Source organism: Lepisma saccharinum, chromosome 15 (genome assembly GCF_977018435.1).
Source record: "Lepisma saccharinum chromosome 15, izLepSacc3.1, whole genome shotgun sequence".
NCBI classification, from domain to species: Eukaryota; Metazoa; Arthropoda; class Insecta; order Zygentoma; family Lepismatidae; genus Lepisma; species Lepisma saccharinum.
Window position 1 is genome coordinate 13,458,964 of NC_139243.1, and position 15,561 is coordinate 13,474,524.

The following is a 15,561-nucleotide window of genomic DNA, read 5'->3' on the forward strand; positions in this document are numbered from 1 at the left end:
GAAATTCAAAATTGGAGACCAAGTAAGAATTAGTAAATTTAAGCGCATGTTTGAAAAAGGCTTTACCAAAAACTGGAGTACGGAACTTTTCACTGTTGCTCGATTGTTACCCGGTAACCGTCACACGTATATAATAAAAGATAATCGCGACGAAATTTTGAAAGGGCGATTCTACGAGGAGGAACTCTCTAAAACAAAATACCCCAATACGTATCTTATCGAAAAAGTATTACGTAGAAAAGGTGACAAACTGTTGGTGAAATGGTTGGGACTCGAGGAAAAAAATTGGATCGACGCAAACGAGGTGATTGTGTAACGGGTGCTTGGGATGTGGTGAGGCGACTACCAGATTTTCCCCCGGAGCGTCAGGCTAGAAAAAACGGCGAACTGTTGCCGGACAACATTCGCTGCCTTATTGTCGGACCTTCAGGGTGTGGGAAAACAACTTTACTTATTGATAATTTTCTTCTTGCTCCCGACTGGTTAGATTGGAAGAACAGGCACTTGTATGTTTTTTCCAAAAGTTTGGAGCAAGCAAAATATCAACAGCTGACAAAACTGTACGAAGGGCTGAGCATAGCTACTTTTGCCTCCGAAGTAATGCCACTAGACTGCTGCCATGAAAATTCGGTGGTGGTCTTCGACGATGTCATCCTGGAGAACCATAACGAAATTCGCATTTTTTTTACACAGGGGCAGCACAGAGGCATGGACTGCTTCTACCTTGCTCAGACTTTTTCTAAAATTCCCAAGCAGCTTCTCCGAGACAACGCTAATTTTATTTGCTTGTTTCGTCAAGACCACACCAATTTAAAACATGCTTACGATGATTATGTAGGCGGGGACATGAACTACAATCAGTTTTCCAAATTTTGCTCTTCATGCTGGAATCAAGATGATTTCGGATTCGCCACGATAGACATGACGAGGAAACCCAATGACGGAAAATACAGAAACAAAATAAACAACTTTCTAAACGTTGCGACGTTACAAGAAACGTCTTGACGTATTATAAATAACAAATAATGAAACGCAAACTCGCAGACGACAACTTGAAGCTGCGCGACTACCTGGCCAAACGCTTCAGGGGTTGGAAATCAGAGAATCGCGGAATTTACGAAGAGATAAAGCGACAGGACCAACCTATTATTGATGCTATAAGTGGACTAGGTAAAGACATCAAAGATGTTACCGAGCAAAATAAAGATTTAATCAACGAGCTCGTGCCACTTGCTGCTCGAAATTATGCTGTGCCTACGCCGATATCCAGTATTCACACTACCCCGTTCGAACTTGGAGCTGCACCTCTGAGACGTCAGGTTCTAGGCAGTACCTCTTCGGACAAGGTAGTTGAATTAGGTCCGTTGGCGAGAGATTACCTGAGCACTGGGAAATTTGAAAAGGACGAGGTGTTTGGATTGTACCCCTCTGTGGAACTTAACGAGGGTGTGGTTTGGAAAATTGGAAAGTCAAAAGTTACGTTCGAAGGTGACGACGTGAAAATTAATTTGGGCGAGAAGAACAGCTGGACTAGGTATCCTGGCACTGTGGGCCTGTGGGAACTTATCACCAAAAAGCAACCTAAAGATTACACAGACGAGGATTACCAAAGTTACACAGAAATTTTAATCATGACGGATGCCCTGTACCAAAACAACGATGCAACACAGAATCGCGTAAAATCAAGCAGTGGAGAAAAATACAGGAACCTCATCAAGCCAATATGGAACCAGCTCAAGACTGGCAGCGGTGTCAAACTCTACAATACCCTACCTAAAGAGTTTGTTTGGGTAGACGACGTAAGGAAGCTTGTAGATCGATTGCTGGTTATCGCAGGCGAAGAAAATGCAGGCAATCGCAACTTCCACAACGAGAAGGTGGGCATCATGGACATGATTAGCACCAAGCTTAGCAACTTTATTGTCAACGACAACAAAGGTATAGGTTACCGTATCAAAATCATCAACACCCTGCCTCCCAAATTCTGGAATGTGGCCGAGGGTCGAGGTCTCGTGAACGACATCATCAACAAGCTACCCTTCGAGATGCACCTACCAGGTTACCAATACTGCGGACCGGGTACCAAACTCGAACGACGACTGGAGAGAGGAGACAAGGGGGTAAATCTGCTGGATGCTGCATGCAAGGATCACGACATTGCTTACAACACATATACGAATTTAGATGCGCGTCACGATGCTGATAGAAAATTGGAGCATGCCGCGTTCGGGAGACTCGTCAGCAGAGACGCCTCGCTGGGTGAACGGGTTGCAGCATTGGGCACGACCATTGCCATGAATACAAAACGAAAATTGGGGTGGGGGGCTGTAATTAAATAACATACAGTAAAAAAAAATGTCTACGCATATAACAGACTTACCAACAGAAGTGTTATACAAAATATTTATATTTACTTTCGACGATAGTCACGAGGATGTTAAAAAGCTTATTGATTTAGTTAAAATAACACCACAATTTCGCTTGCCCTGTGAAATGCTACTTCTGGATCATCTGAGAAAAATAAGCGGTGTAAAATCTTCTTCTTCTCCCTATGCTTTTTTTCGGGCTGCTGATGAAAAATTGGCTGATAAGATGGACGAACTTCACGAGTGGAGACAGGGGAGGAGACGATATACAGACGACTGGTATGCTTCAAATCCTGAAACCAGCAGGATCATCGATCACTTGATCGCATTAGGCAATGCCGAAATTTTTTTCTATAAATAACATACTGTAAAAAATCTACGAGACCAAAAAAAATATTTCTTCGATATGAGTGAAAAAATTAGTGACGTCCAGGCATTAAAACAAATGCTAAATTTGTCATTCGAATATATAAAAATTCAGGAATTGGAAGTGGACAAACCTTATGCAATAACTTCTGGTTCAATTGTTGCAACCCAGTTTGGTCCTAAAGTACGTCTGTTGCTCAACGGACAATACAGTCTATTTTTACCAGATCGATATGCTAGCATGTTATCCGACGAGAAGCTATCCATTTTAATCGAGAACACAACTCGAATCGTGTACAAGGGGACAAAAGAACTTCTTGGTAAGAAAACAAAGCACATAATCGAATTTGTTTAATAGCTGCAAAGTATATATATAAATAACATACCGTAAAAAAATTACACGGGAGGGAAACAAAAAATCTCTGAACATATATAAAATAACATACCGTAAAAAAAAAATTACATCATGAAGGCCAAGGGCGTCGTGTACCAGATACCATATTCGAATCTGAAAACGCTGGGTGCCCTCGATGGGTTACTCACCAAGAAACAACGCGAGAAGAAACGTTCATGCTTGTCTAAAGGACACGGAATGAAATTGCTGCTCAGCACTCCACAATTGAAAAAGTTGCAGCATTCGCGGAAGCAGCAGAAGATTGGAGGTTTCATATTCAGCATTCCGGCCATCTTGGCAGCTTTGGGTGCAGTGGGCAGCTTGGCAGGAGGCAGTGCTGCCATTGCCAAAACCGTCATCGATGCAAAAAAGAACAAGGCCGAGCTGGAAGAACAGAAACGTCACAACCTGGCTATGGAAAAAAAGGGGAAAGGTGTGACCAAAAAGCGAAAAAACAACCTCGATGCTTTGAAGAAATATAAAAAAAAGAAGAAGCCCTGTCCAACTTCGATATTGAATCTCTGATCGAACTGTTGGGAATAAGGAACTTTAGGGGTGTTTTCATGTCCGATTCTCTACCCTCTGCTGTGAAGAAAAAGGAGTATGGCGTGGTCAACCTGGACAGTTACAAAAATCCTGGTACACATTGGATATGCTACCTCAAAATTGACGATGACAAAGCATTTGTTTTCGATTCGTTCGGTGCCACACCGCCTGCCAGGTTGGTGAAGTATCTCAGTGTTGCCAACCTCTACTACAATGACGAACGCATCCAGGGTTTCACCGATGTTAACTGCGGCCACCTATGCCTTTCCGTTCTCGCATACATGTCTAAAATAAATAACCCCTCAGTGGAACATTTTCAGAAAGCATTGTGGTACCTAAAACACCATGGGAGTGTTCCATCTCACCAGCGAGACTTCGGTCTTGAAACTCGCGTTGCATGACGACATCATCTATCCTAAATCTATTGCTCTTCGTGCATTCTACAGCATGTACCTGATACCCAATGTCACGGAGCACAATAACAAAATTACTGTTGGAAATGAAAAAATAGTTATCACGCCAGGACAGTACAATCTGTCTACCTTGCAAGCCCAATTGCCAAGAAATATACTGCTATCTCAAAATTCTGTAACTCACAGAGTTGAAATTGTGTCTGCTACGGAAACAGTAGACCTAGGCACTGTTGGAGAGCTTCTGGGATTCGAGAACAACACAAAGCTCGAACCTGGCATCAAGCACATCGGTGCCAACATTCCTAAATTTCTAGCCATCGAGACTCTGAACATACATTGCAACGTGGCAGAAGGCATGATCACCAAATCCTCGGATGGTATCCCAGGCAGCCACAAGCAGACAGGTATCATCACTACGTTCAAACCAAACTCTGAATTCATGGAACCGATTATATACACACCCTCACCACCGATATACTTCCCCATATCTCGTAATCGCATAGACAACATAGAATTGGCAGTGACAAACGAAAAAAATGAGGTGGTGAATTTTGCCGGAGCTACTACCACCGCCGTCGTGGAGATTAACGTATAATAAATAACAATCATGGAGCAAATCGAAAGTTACGAGTTGCAGTCCTTCCCACCCAATCGTCGCACGTTCGCCAATTTGAACGAACCGAACAGGGAGATTGAATACGATGTGGACGTCGGGGATGGGTTCATTCACCCTCACAGAGCTGATTTGTATATCAAGTTTGATGTGGTGAAGAGAGACAACGGGGAAGCATTTAACGCCAATGCAAATTTAAGACTTGTGGACAATTTTGTGCCGCATCTGTTCTCGCAAGTGGAAGTTAGAAAGCATGGCACCGTCATCGATAGGGTTGACTACCCCGGGATTACTTCTACAGCTGTGGGAACACTGAAACTCTCCAAGACCGATGCAGCATACTACCAGGCAGGGGGATTCGAAGCAGATACAAAAATCAAAACTCGAAGCCACACAGTACTGTTTTCCATGCGCTTGCTTCCAGGCTTCTTCTCCGACTACACGGAGATTATGTGGAAGGGTGGCTTGCGCGTCACTTTTCGCAGAAGCGCCAACGACAACGATGTGCTGATGCGTTACAGCACCTTGGGTGCAGACGGTGCAGCACTTGCCAACACACTACCCGACGCAGCCAAGTGCGTCATCCAGTTCATGGAGCTGCGCATGCCTGTGGTGGAATACGAATCTAACTACGGTCTCAAGTACAAAGCCGACATTTTGAAGTACCCCCAAGTACCCATCCAATTTTACGGTTACCACTGTGTGCAGAAACCTGCTTCCGGCAGCCATTTTGAATTTGATGTTACTACGCAGTTCAACAGCATCCGGTACGATATGCCTGAGTTTGCGGTCGTGCTCTTCCAGACGGGGAAAGATAATAACCAAGAGAAAGATTCTAGCCAGTTTGATAATTGCAAAATTAAGAATGTTTACCTCAAAAATGGAAGGAATGAAGTTTTTCCACGCGAGAATTATAACTTAAACATTACGAACGACTATTACCTGAAACTTTACGAGGCGTACACAGCTTACAAGAGAGTGACCTCCGGCAATGTGGACGTGTACTACAACCCCGACGAGTTCATAGCTCGCAGACCCATGTTCGTCATCAACACATCTAAAAGAAAACAGGTGGTTGTCAACGATCGTACCAACATAAAGATCGTATGCGAGTTCCACGACGCCTTGCCTGCAGATACTCTGTGCAGTGTCATTCTTATTGCAGAGAAAACATTTGTGTATGACGTCAAGAATGAAAGAGTAACTGAACAGTTTTAAATAAATAAAAAAAATAGCACACAATAAGAAATGTGGAATTTTATATATATAAGTACAAATTCCAATTAGCAGTTTCCAGAAGTTTAATTTTGCTGTGCCATGCATGCATGTAATCGAGGAAGTGGAAGTAAATTAAAATTGTTTTTTTTCTTTTCGCATTGCCTATTACTTTTTGTTACACTCTGGGCAGGCCTTACTAGTTTGGAGGCGATAGTGGCCCCACGGAAGTGTATGGACCCCACATTCAAGAATACACCTCTTGTCGTCGTGTGCATCCAGAGCAACTTTCCTGACAATATTAGTTGTAAGCACATGATCGACGCTTTGGATACGATGCTCTTTTTGTAGAATGGGCGATTTTGTTCTGAGGCACTCGAGGTAATCCTCAAACTTGAGGTGCTCCCGAACCACTTGCCTGCTTACACCCTTTGCCTTTTTTGTTACAGAACCCTCAGCCCGGATCGCATAGGCTTTGGCACGAAGTCCAGCAAAGTCCACAATCACATCCCCGTCTTTCTCGTCCTTGAGTTTGCCGGGTATTTTTTTGTCGAAGAGCTTGACAAGAGCTGGAACTTTGGCTATATCACCATACGCATCGGCCGTGCGAACATGGTACACCAAGCTGTCTGTGTCTGTGTAGAGGAGCGAGATATTGCGGTTGTAGTGTGCACGTAGTATGTCGTAATATGTCTCGAACATGCACAACTTGCTCAGATCCAAAACTGCAGCTCCCACATAGATGGGCTTGTTGAGTAGCACCTCGCCCCGGTTCATGCGAATCAGAGACATCTGTTCGTTGTAAATTGTTCGAGAGCTGAACAGCGGGCTTGCAACAAGTCGACGACACTGTGTTTTCTTCGTCACCAACCTCACATCAACGTGATTTCGCACATTCTCCATGGTCTTCCCAAATACCGCATTGTTCATTAATTTGAAAAAATCGCGATCAAGTTCCGAAGTGGCAGCAGTGCGATGTTTGGTGTTCAGTTCGATGTACGGCTTCAACCATGGAGACTGCCTGAACAAGAGCACGCTGTAAACTGCTTTGACCGAGACCCCTTGCTGCATTAACCACTGGAGGTTCCGGTAGTGTAGCACATAACGTTTTTTGGGCTCCAAGTCCATGACGAGCTTCGGTTGATCCGAGCCAGGTGGACACTTGAATTCCGGAGCAGGCGAAAGGTCACAGAATGTATCCTGCAGCTTCTCGGGGAAGTCAAGGTCGACCTCGGCAAAAAACCCAAACTCGTCGCACTCTTTTTCGATGTCGTGGTATAAAGGATCAACCCACTCAAACTGTCCTGTTGGGAGTGGCTGCATCATGGAGTGCCCGTAAAGATTATTCACATCAGTGTACATGATGTAGCTTGATGGTTGGGAGGGGTCGTAACCAGTGGCCATGTGGTGATTGTTGGCGTGTGCGAAGCGTTGCGACACTTGGACCATGCCGCCCCGGATAGCTTTCTCGATGAAAAGCATGATATCAATATCGGAGATAAGTGAAAGTTTAATTTTAGTCAGCAGGAGCATGGCCGACCATGCCAGTCCAGGAAGGCTGTAAAAATATACAGGGTCCAGGTTGTAAATGTTTATCGCAGTCGCCCGAAACGCCTGGAACACATCGGCAAGAAGCGTCACATCAAGCTTCAGGTATGCATTGTGGTAATCACCAAAAGTTCGGCAACCCAACTTGACCCACATAGACTGAGCATGCTTGTACTCCTCGTCGGTAATACCTGAACCTCTCAGCTGGCTGTAGAACTTATCCTGGGGAGGCAGCAACTCTTCTTCGAACTTGGAAGGGTCGGTAACGTATTCGTAGGGGTAGACCCCTTTACGTCTGATGAGTGCGACATCTAAGTTCGGGAAACTTGATGTGGTAATGGCTAGTTGGTCGTCTCTGAGCTTCCCAGCAAGAGCATCCAGGCTTGCCTGGAGGAACCTCAGAGAGTCGAGGAACCGAAGCTCGATGCTCCTGCTTTTTGAGTCGGCGGGGATCGGCACCCACTTGCTGACGCTAATATAACGCTCCTCGTTTTGTGCCAGGACATTGATTCTTGCATTGTCGTACCCTAGATGTGTGACCAAGTGATGGAAATCATATCCCGAGCCATTGTGAAAAAAGACCGGTATGAAGCGCGGGTCCCAGGCTCTCGAGTTACACCTGTTGCACCACGGGCCAATGTAGCTTCCGGTCCCATAATGGTCATGGTGGTGGACTTTTTTGTTATTGTTAGTGAAGACCGAGTTGCAAACAGGACAATTTAGAGCCATTTCGTGCTGATGCTTGTCTTCCGGAGACAGAGGCAGCATCGGCTTGGGGGCCAACAGCACCTTCCCTATTTTGATGGCTTCCTGTTGCATTCTCTCCAGGAAGTGTTTGACCGGGTCGGGACCGCGATACACATAGGGTTCGGAGGCAATATGTTGGTCTCGCCACACCACAACATAGGCGTAACTCGAGACCTCGTGGAGTTGGTAAGGGGTGGTGGAAGAAACTTCGGGATCGGGATAGCAGGTGGAGAGGGGTTCGAGGAAGGCTTCGAAGTCTGCTACAATGATGGCAGGATGCTCTACCATGGCACTGTGCATGCTAAATGTTTCTGTCTCACCAGGATCGGGCAGAGTAGTTTGTGCAGGTTTGTTGGTACCACAGTAGAGCATGTGGCGAGCGAGCTTTTCGGCAGCGATGTTGGGACCTCTGATGCGCTGGTAATCCTGCTGTTCTCGATTATGAAATGTAGACAAGCACCTGCGACAAACTTCTATGTGGGTTTTGCCTTTGCTCCGTTGGCTCGAAACAAGCCGAGAGAGGGAACGGATAAGGGTGTAGTGGTGTTGTGTCTCGTCCTTGATGAGCAGGAGGTTGATTTCTCGTGCCTCGTTGTTGTTGCTCACGTTGCTCACCCGGATGGGGTGGACCTCATGTTTGTTCTCGGTAAGACCATAAACATTGATGGCTAATTGCAGGCCCAACAAGTCACGAGCACGAACCTCAAACTTGCGAATATGCGAGACTTCTACAGGGTAGGCAATCCTGGCCATTGCATCCTCCAGTTCCGACTCATACTGCTTGTAGTGGCCAACGCGATGCGGATGATTTTTCCAGTCCACGGGGTGCAACGCTGCCAGCACCGACCAGAGGAAGCATTTGGTGTCTTTGTTCTGAATATTGAGAACAGCTTTCCTTGCTTCAACCTCGCGTGGCAGGGCAATATAGCTAGACCCTGCCAGTGGCAGGAACTTGTTAAGTTTCAGACGAAGTTTGTGGGGGTCGCCACACAGCGAACCGCCCGAGCCTTCAGCCTGATGCTCCTCGTGCTTTGCCACAAACTCCTCGACAAACTTGTCGTAGATGCTGTCGAGGTCAGTGACATCTGCCTGATGCAGTGTTTTTGCTTTTGTGGCATGGAAGAATTTATATATTTCATCAGACGGTTTCTTATACTTGCAGCATAGCACAGCATAGAATTTAGTGGAGTGTGTAGCCAATGCATCGTTGAGGATGGATATTATCTTAGCTCGCTCGCTCTCCAGAAAACTACGCACATCGCAGAAGCTGTCTGATGTTATGTTAAAGTCTTCTAATAAATGCTCAAACGCAAATCGGTCTGCTTTCTTCGCCAGCTTGACGCGTTTGGCAGGTGGCGATGCATCGAGGGAGGTTACTTCTACCTTTCGCTTGGAAGGTTGCGGTAGAGATGTTCCAGTGCTTTTGCAAGTAAGCTGGTGTCGCTTGAAGTTGGCAATAGAAATATTTTTTCCACACTTAGAGCACAGTTTGGTCGCACATATTTGTTTTCCCGGCACACAAGTACGACAGTGCCTTTGAAAATGTTTACTTGACACAGCAGTTTGGCACGTAGGGCAATTTTTTACAGAACGCATAATGCAGAGATTTTTTGGGGGTATGTTATTTAATACCCAATGCTGTGCAATGCAAAATATAATTGTTAACTTTTTTTAAAAAAAATCTATTTTTAAAATATTCTCTATGACCTTACTTGGGTTTTTCCGCTAAATTATATGCTTCTAGTCTCCTATACAATACAATATACGTACAATATTGTCAACAGTATCATATTTGAGCAGGTCGCTTGTCACCTAAACACTACACCTCACAGGTTGGCAAAATCTGACATGAAAGCAGATAATACGCTTAAGTTTTATTTATATATAATTTTCACGGGCGTACAATATTGTCAACAGTATCATATTTGAGCAGGTCGCTTGTCACCTAAACACTACAGCTTACAGGTTGGCAAAATCTGACATGAAAGCAGATAATACGCTTAAGTTTTATTTATATATAATTTTCACGGGCGTACAATATTGTCAACAGTATCATATTTGAGCAGGTCGCTTGTCACCTAAACACTACAGCTCACAGGTTGGCAAAATCTGACATGAAAGCAGATAATACGCTTAAGTTTTATTTATATATAATTTTCACGGGCGTACAATATTGTCAACAGTATCATATTTGAGCAGGTCGCTTGTCACCTAAACACTACAGCTCACAGGTTGGCAAAATCTGACATGAAAGCAGATAATACGCTTAATTTTTGTTTATATATAATTTTCACGGGCGTACAATATTGTTAAGAGCGTCAGTTTCCGTAGAGCTCTTTTTTTCCATCTTCCCTCTATACAGTGAAGCTGTAGAAGACACAATTAGCTAACCTAGCATACAACATACCTTCCTAATTAACCCATCCGCTTACCTACTCGTCGAATTGACGGGTTCCCGATTTTCATCACGTAGTTTCTTTTTCATTCAATAGATGGCAGAGGTTGTATGAGCTTTCAAATCTATTACGTGTATGTTTGGGCTGCTAAGTTTTTCATACCATTTCAAGTGTGTTTTGTTCAGTAATTTCTCATGTAAACAAACCTTCATTTGTTACGTCTTGCAAACATGTTGCATAAGAATGTTGTAGAAGATTCTGCGATTGAAAAGTTGCTTTTCGATAGCAATGAAGAGGAAAATGTGGATTTTGAAAGTGGAGGTGAACACGGGGGTTCATTTTGTGTTAGTGAAACTGAAGAATGTAGTGAAAGTGAGGAAGAGGTGGCTGTGGCAGGAAAAATATAAAAGGTTGAGGAATGGAAATGGAATGCAAAGGTGTGTGTGTGATCAAATTTATTAGGTGAGTTTCTAATTATCTTTCAAGTAAACTGCATATGTGCAAACTTATTACTGTACTTCCACTTCAATATATAAAATTGCTTGAATAGTTTTCACAATATTTGACATCTTGTCTTGCTGTGCAACCTTCACGGGAGATAGCCAAATTTAAATGGTATTTCATGGCAAAAAAATTGTCATTTAAATGGTATGCGGATGGGTTAATATGGATATTGTCACACATTCCTTTTATTTTATACTGTTGTAAATGGAAAAGATTATGTACGGTAAATGTTTTGTACATTATAGGGAAAAAATGCAAAATATCCCCCAATTTTAATTCGATTCAGAGGTGGATCGAATTTTTACATATTCTCACGCCGGCACATATGTTGTTCTATTTTGCTTCTTTTACTTGCCTTGCTTAATTAACTCTCGCTAATTAGAATTTTTTTGGAAGAAGTCAACTAGAACAACATATGGCGGTATGAGAAATATGCAAATTAAAGAATATTTTAGTAATATAAGGGCCCTAGCAATTAGCTTCGTCGACTAAGAGTACTCTTTTAAACATCTTCAGCTAGATCGTATTACTACGCGAGGACGTTTAAAATGTTTGGGTGTTGAAAAAGTTTGACCTACTTTTTATTTCTATTGTTTGCTAATAGATGGCGCTGATAGTACCTCCTCTCTCTCTCCCCTCTTCTCCTCTCCCCCTCTTTCTCCTCCTCCTCTGCTGTATGACAAATAGCACAAACATAAAATCAAGATTTTGGAGAGCAAAACATAAAATTTGCATGCATCTGATGTCGAACTAGGAACTTTATCTTTCGGGGGAGTCAACATTATTTTTTTACTCAGTCGTCATATAACATGAACACACGCAAACATTCACATGTGCTTTTATTATTTTGTGTTCGGTAAGTACAAGTATATTCTTACATAAATTATTGTTTAATTTAATAAATTGTAAACTCGAAGCCTGCTATACTAACACTCCTTCTGTGTTTCATTATACTATTGAAAGCGAATGTTGCGTGCATACGGAAATAACACAGAAAAAAAAAAGCGGATGGAAGCAATTTAAAATCAGTGGAGCAAGGTTAGTATTACGAGAACGTAAAAACATGTGCTTTCATTCAACTTCGAAAAATAAGAATAAATATGTGCATACAGAACACATATGCTTTCTTTTCACAGTTGTAAAATCATATAAATTGTACATGAAGTAAGTTACGGGAAGGCTCTTTCTTTTATGTCTGTGTATATGTATGTTGTACAATTAGGTACAAGTATTGTACAATTAGGTACAAATTGTTGTACAATTATTTCCCCCAGTTGCCCAGTTGGAGTTGGGGGCATAACACTGGTACTATTTGTACTCACAGTGCTTACTCATGTATTTTGTTTAATATTTTATTTCAAATTCACTGTCAGAAACTAGTGTTGCCAGTTCCTGGATGTAGGTTTACCTACTCTGTTGGTTGTCACTGTCAAGCTTCCAGTATTCGTACAGCATAAAAAGCCATAACCCCCCCCCCCCCTCAAAATATATACATTGTATACGCCAAGATGCCCAATAGCCTAGCAACACATCATGAAAAAACATGCCAAGAGGACCCAGTGGGTTTATAAGTCAGTGCTGCCAACTCCTATTTGTAGGTTAGCTTAGCCTGTGAAAGATCATATAGTAGAATTTTTGTGAAGTGAGTTGGCAACACCGACGAGCGTCAAATAATGATTTCGAGCCTCAAATGTTGATTCGAGCGTCAAATAATGATTCGAGCCTCAAATAATAATTCGAGCCTCGTCAGTGCTGCCAATTCCTATTTGTAGGTTATCTTAGCCAGTGAAAGATCATATAGTAGAATTTTCTTCGGATGGGTTGGCAAAACCCAAGCCTCAAAAAAAACATCCAATAGAGTTGCCAAATATAAAAAGGGGACAATAGGTCCCCCTCATAAAAGGCTACAGTAAGAGCCCACAGGTCGCCAACACTAGGCCCCCAACAGTGTTGCCAGACATAAAAAGTACATGGGCCCCTCAGGCCCTTTGATGAAAGTTTACAGTGAAAAACCCAGTAGGTTAACAACACTGTCAGAAAATCTACGGCAGTGTTGCCAGATGTAAACAGAGGGCAATAGACCCCCCTCATAAAAAACTACAGTAAGGGCCCACAGTGTTGCCAACTCTGTCCTCAAAATATACATCATAAAAAACTATGACAAGGGTCCATAGAGTTTGCAACACTGGGCGCACATAGGCCCCTCATAAAAAGCTACAGTAATAGGCCACAGTGTTGCCAACTCTGTGCCCTCAAAATATACATCATAAAAAACTACGACGAGCCTCAAATAATGATTCGAGCCTCAAAAAAAGATTCAGAACTCTCATGTACGCTGAGGCTAGTGGGGTTAACATACACCGTAAAAGGCTACGCCTCGCCCGAACACATGTACACTCACACACACAAAAAAAAAGCTAAAAAATTATACAATGTGAAAGGCTACGCCGAGTTGGAAACACTGCTGGTGAGGTTAACATACACCATAAAAAGCTACGCCTCGCCCGAGTTGGCAACACTGCTTGTGAGGTTAACATACACCGTGAAAGGCTTCAAAATATCAGTTGGTGAAATTTTCGTGGGGTGAGTTGGCAACACTGAGCCCCACATGATGATTCGAGCCCCAAATGAGGGCTTAGAACCCGGCCACTTCCACTACTCAGCTTTTAACAAAAGTAAGAATATTTTAATTCTTCAACAGTACATATGTTAATTTAGTTATGGCAAGGGGAATATACGAGGGGGCATCAAAATGTTTTGCCTGTTGAGGTATAATTTATTTTCCTGTAGTTTACGGTTATTACAAGCATAAGAAAACAGTTTTTCTTTGTGACGTTTCAGGAGAACACACGCTCCTTTCATCAGACATTTATTTTCATTTTGATTAAAGATACAGTTATAACAATGGTTAGTAATTTTTTAAACAAAAATAATCTGTTATATAATGGATGTTGTCAATGTTACATTGTTGTAATATAGCAACTTAACTGTGAAAAAAGCAGTCTGTTTTATTTTTAATAAAACTATCAATGGGAAACCCAGTATCCGGAATCATCTCCAGCATTTTCCTTCATTACATAGAATCTCCAATTGTTAATGCCATAGGTGCGGATATCAAACTCTACATCAGATATGTGGATGATGTGCTAATTATCGCTAAAAATGAGAACACCATCATGGACGTATTTAAATTGTTAAATGAATCACATCGTCGCATAAAATTCACTTGTGAACCCATGAATAACAATGTAATTTCTTTCCTTGATCTGCAAATTAAGACAACTAACTCAACAATTCAAACATCAGTCCATAAGAAAAAATTAGCGGGGGAAAAATACATCCATGCCAAATCAGAACATTCGCGTATAACAATGGATAACATATTTTTTAATTTTTTCCTGAGAGCACAAAGACTATGTTCTAATAATGAGGATATCAAAAATGAAGAAGAAAGGCTCTTTAATATAGCAAAAGAAAATGGTTTTCACACTAACAGAATAAACCAAATCAAAAAACAAGTTGCAAGAAAACTAAAGGAAAAGAGAAATACAGACAAAGATGAAAAATCTGTTGAAAAGAAATTTGTGTGCATTCCATTCCACAAGGGATTCTCACATAAAATTGCAAAAATTTTTAGAAGTTTTAATTTCAAAATTGTTTTTAGATCACCAAGAAGTTTGGAATGTACATTTAATGAATTCAAAATGAGAAACTCTCTACCAGATGTGGAAACCACAGGAATATATAATATAAGTTGTTCATGTTCAAAAGATTATGTGGGACAAACAGCAAGGAAAATGGCAATAAGATGGCACGAACACGATTTGGACATTATAAATCTAAACCCAAGAACAGGTTTGTCAAGTCATATCATCGAAGAGAAGCATTTGATTAAAAAGAGAAGGGTTTTAAAAAGATTAACGGGAAACACAGAGTTGAATGTCTGGGAAGCTTCGTTCATTGCAGAAGAACACTGGAATAAATTAAATAATGAAAATGGTAACATAGATCCAGTATGGAGTTTTCTTTTTCACAAATGGAGTAAGCCACCATCTTTAAAATTTAATGTAACAGAAAACATCAAGAGACTTTGTGAAATCAATGATGAATTTGAATTACCTGATGATATTTTGGATTCATAATTATTTTTTTTTTAAAAAAAATCTGAAATAAAAATAAAACAGACTGCTTTTTTCACAGTTAAGTTGCTATATTACAACAATGTAACATTGACAACATCCATTATATAACAGATTATTTTTGTTTAAAAAATTACTAACCATTGTTATAACTGTATCTTTAATCAAAATGAAAATAAATGTCTGATGAAAGGAGCGTGTGTTCTCCTGAAACGTCACAAAGAAAAACTGTTTTCTTATGCTTGTAATAACCGTAAACTACAGGAAAATAATTCTATAATGCAAGCAATGCGTACATACAAGAAAAAGAGGTA

General features: G+C 41.7%; 1 protein-coding gene across 2 annotated transcripts in view; it reads left to right on the forward strand.

Annotated features, from left to right (window-relative positions):
- Positions 1-15,561, forward strand: part of Mnat9 (microtubule-associated Nat9) — a 46,112-nt gene that overhangs the window by 27,488 nt on the left and 3,063 nt on the right. The gene's annotated exons all lie outside the window — the stretch shown is intronic.